At 45.3% G+C, this 4,427-nt stretch overlaps 1 non-coding gene across 1 annotated transcript; it reads right to left on the reverse strand.

The window, feature by feature from the left end:
* Nucleotides 1–393: 393 nt before the first annotated feature.
* TRNAT-AGU (transfer RNA threonine (anticodon AGU)) lies at nucleotides 394–465 on the reverse strand. Its single transcript has one exon. It is a non-coding gene; the product is annotated as a tRNA-Thr (tRNA).
* Between the last annotated feature and the right edge of the window lie 3,962 nt (nucleotides 466–4,427).

Here is a 4,427-nt window from a genome sequence, read left to right on the forward strand (position 1 = left end):
CCTTCCTACGGATTGTAAGCTGCTATTTCCTTCGGAGACTGTTGCAACTTTCTTTTCTCCATATTAAATTTTAGACCCAGAGTACGGTAATTCATTCACAATGTTTTGCAACTCTTCCGATTGACTTAGCAAGGAAATATCATCAGCGGATCGCAGATTACTTAGGTGCTCTTCTTTAAGTCTTATACCCAACTGTTCCTAATCCAGACAAGGAAAGGGGAATGAGGGGCTCGTTATAAATATGAGAGAAGCCAACAGCCACAGAAACGTAGGGGCATAGGGGATATTTTAATTAATTTATTTATTTTGTGGTGTTGATCAATTTATAATATTACTGAATTTGTTATTGCTTAAAGCTAATTGATTAGAAAAGCAGAGGAAAAAACAACCACATGCCGCCAGTGGGATCCGAACCCACGACCTCCGAATTACTCGTCCGGTGCTCTACCTCTGAGCTACGGCGACGGCTGTCAAACCTTCTGCTTTCGGGGGTATTTATGTTTACAAATAACCGAACCTTGGGAGTGTTCACCAGCGCCACCCACGTTCTTAAGCGGCGGGCGTAGCACGTCCTGAGTTACCGCTGATGTGACGTAGAACGTCATCGAACGGCGAGGGTGGAAGCTGTGTGAGAACCCTCTTATGCTTCCTAAGGCATCAAGGCTGCCAGAACCGAGGCCCTCGTTAAGCAATTAAGCAGACAAGGAAAGGGGAATGAGGGGCTCGTTATAAATATGAGAGAAGCCAACAGTCACAGAAACCTAGGGGCATAGGGGAATTTTAATTTATTTATTTATTTTGTGGTGTTGATCAATTTATAATATTACTGAATTTGTTATTGCTTAAAGCTAATTGATTACAAAAGCAGAAGAAAAAACAACCACATGCCGCCAGTGGGATCCGAACCCACGACCTCCGAATTACGCGTCCGGTGCTCTACCTCTGAGCTACGGCGACGGCTGTCAAACCTTCTGCTTTCGGGGGTATTTATGTTTACAAATAACCGAACCTTGGGAGTGTTCACCAGCGCCACCCACGTTCTTAAGCGGCGGGCGTAGCACGTCCTGAGTTACCGCTGATGTGACGTAGAACGTCATCGAACGGCGAGGGTGGAAGCTGTGTGAGAACCCTCTTATGCTTCCTAAGGCATCAAGGCTGCCAGAACCGAGGCCCTCGTTAAGCAATTAAGCAGACAAGGAAAGGGGAATGAGGGGCTCGTTATAAATATGAGAGAAGCCAACAGCCACAGAAACCTAGGGGCTAGGGGAGTTTTAATTTATTTATTTATTTTGTGGTGTTGATCAATTTATAATATTACTGAATTTGTTATCGCTTAAAGCTAATTGATTACAAAAGCAGAAGAAAAAACAACCACATGCCGCCAGTGGGATCCGAACCCACGACCTCCGAATTACGCGTCCGGTGCTCTACCTGTGAGCTACGGCGACGGCTGTCAAACCTTCTGCTTTCGGGGGTATTTATGTTTACAAATAACCGAACCTTGGGAGTGTTCACCAGCGCCACCCACGTTCTTAAGCGGCGGGCGGAGCAGGTCCTGCGTTACCGCTGATGTGACGTAGAACGTCATCGAACGGCGAGGGTGGAAGCTGTGTGAGAACCCTCTTATGCTTCCTAAGGCATCAAGGCTGCCAGAACCGAGGCCCTCGTTAAGCAATTAAGCAGACAAGGAAAGGGGAATGAGGGGCTCGTTATAAATATGAGAGAAGCCAACAGCCACAGAAACCTAGGGGCTAGGGGAGTTTTAATTTATTTATTTATTTTGTGGTGTTGATCAATTTATAATATTACTGAATTTGTTATCGCTTAAAGCTAATTGATTACAAAAGCAGAAGAAAAAACAACCACATGCCGCCAGTGGGATCCGAACCCACGACCTCCGAATTACGCGTCCGGTGCTCTACCTGTGAGCTACGGCGACGGCTGTCAAACCTTCTGCTTTCGGGGGTATTTATGTTTACAAATAACCGAACCTTGGGAGTGTTCACCAGCGCCACCCACGTTCTTAAGCGGCGGGCGGAGCAGGTCCTGCGTTACCGCTGATGTGACGTAGAACGTCATCGAACGGCGAGGGTGGAAGCTGTGTGAGAACCCTCTTATGCTTCCTAAGGCATCAAGGCTGCCAGAACCGAGGCCCTCGTTAAGCAATTAAGCAGACAAGGAAAGGGGAATGAGGGGCTCGTTATAAATATGAGAGAAGCCAACAGCCACAGAAACCTAGGGGCATAGGGGAATTTTAATTCCTAATCCAGGCCTTTTAATGCCACAATACATTATACTGGGCGAGTTCACACAAGATGTAGTCAAACAATAGCGCTCTGTTGTGTTTCTTGTGTGCGTTCCTTCTGTTTCGTTTTTAGTGCTGCAGATATGGAAGCTCTCTCCCTCCTGTAAACAGGCGGTGACTAGGATTGACGAGATTTTGTCACCTTGCCTAACACCCTTTCTTACTGCAGTTTTAGTGCTGAAATTACGGAGAACTAAAGTAGCTGGGCGCCCATTATAGATATCTTCCAGTGCTTTTACACAAAGCACTTCTACACACTGATCCCGCAATGCCTGCACCACTGCTAAAGTTTTGACCTTGTAAAACGGATTGTCGTAATCTATAAAGACTACAGATGGGGGTTGGCTATACTTGGCGCATTTCTCTATCACCTGATTGATAGTGTCTATATGGCCTATATTCAAGCCTAGAGATATAGTGGTGGTCAAGACTGACTTTGTTTTTAAAATAAGGAAATTTTAAATTTCGTGTATAAACTTCTGTGGACACTTTACGTCGGCAGACATCGCACTGTATCGCGAAAATTCAGTAAAGTTTGAGTTTCGCTAAATAAAAATCTTGACGACATCTTCACCTGTAGCCCGCCAGTAGAAATGCAATAATTTTGGGCCACACTTCTGCCATGTTATCTTAACAGTACAACCTTTTCTCAGCATTGAAATTAGGAATACCGTTTAAACTTGTGCAGCTGCCGCATTAAATTTTTTTATTCGCATGTGAATGTAGAAGGTACGCTGCAATCACGAATGATTAGAAAGAAAAGTATAACAGTATTTTTTCTCAATTATCCAGTCCAAAACAGGGGGTGTGGCCCTTACACGGGTGCGGCCTTTATATCACGTTACACGGCATATACTAGAAAGTAGTTTCGAGAGTAGTCAATATTATTTTATATTATATTTAAAACGGGTCATGAGAGAAAAATAAAAACACCAACAACATGGAGAAATAACAAAATAAAGCCAAGCCTCCTATTAATCTGAAACAATGAGCTGGCAGCACAGCCGGCCGGGAAGTCAAAATTTCGTCCCATCAGGAGTTAGTTATCAGCTAGTGTTATCTGGTAGGACACTGCCTACCAAGTTACCTTCAGTAGCGGGCAGAGTGGGTGAACGAACAGGCACGGGCTAATGACATCCTATAGACTAAAGCAAGAGGAAAGAATGAGCTTGGGCGAGGCATGTAATGCGAAGGCAAGATAACCGCTGATCCTTAAGGCTAACGTTGTGGATTCCAAGAGAAGGGAAGCGTAGCAGCGGGCTGCAGAAAGTTAAGAGGGTGGATGAAATTAAGAAGTTTGTGGGGTTACGGCGGCCACAGCTCACATAGGATTGGGTTAATCGGATAAAGATGGAAGAAGCCTTTGGCCTGCATTTGACGCAGTAGGGTTGATGATGATGATGGTGAGCGCACGCGAGATAGTGCCATATATTCAAATGAACACCTCCCCGCCGTGGAAACGCTTTACTTTCTGTCTGAGGCAAATGCGCCGGGAAATACTTCACGTTCTACGATGTTTTCATCCAGCCGCAAATCTGGTTCGTATATAATATTCTTGTTTGCACTAATGAAAATATTTGCTTAGCAGTCACATAGCAGCGGCACACATACCGCCATCACTGTCGTTTGCTACACCTCGGTGTTGAAAAACTTAGCAGGGCTGAAAATGAGCGCGCTCCGGGTTATTCCCACCGCTCCTGAGTTAAGGGTTCATGCCATCATACAATAAAGTGGGTGCACTGAATTGTCTGCACTTGCTGTAGTACTTCATGGTTGGCAGGCTTCATTGTTCCAACTAGAAAGGGCACGTGCACTACGATGCCCGAATAAAAAATGAATATGTACTTCCTGCTGCATCACACGCACCGGTCTTATCACTTCTGTCACATCCAGCAGACGCATCCACAACCGCTTCCTACCAGCTGCGACTCAGTCTAGTTTACTGCTATGCGTGGGTGCTTGCATTGCGGCGGCTTGTTTTTTTCACCGTCTGCCTTTGTGCCAACAAAACAGAAAAGACTAAATGCGAAGGTGGTACCCACTGTAAAACGACCTATGGTCGGCCTGCTCTGAACCAAACTAATATCCTTTTATTCCGCATTTTGACGTCAGCTGCACTAAG

This window comes from Amblyomma mixtum, chromosome 10, assembly GCF_055824585.1.
Source record: "Amblyomma mixtum isolate Tamu chromosome 10, ASM5582458v1, whole genome shotgun sequence".
In the NCBI taxonomy this organism is placed as follows: Eukaryota; Metazoa; Arthropoda; class Arachnida; order Ixodida; family Ixodidae; genus Amblyomma; species Amblyomma mixtum.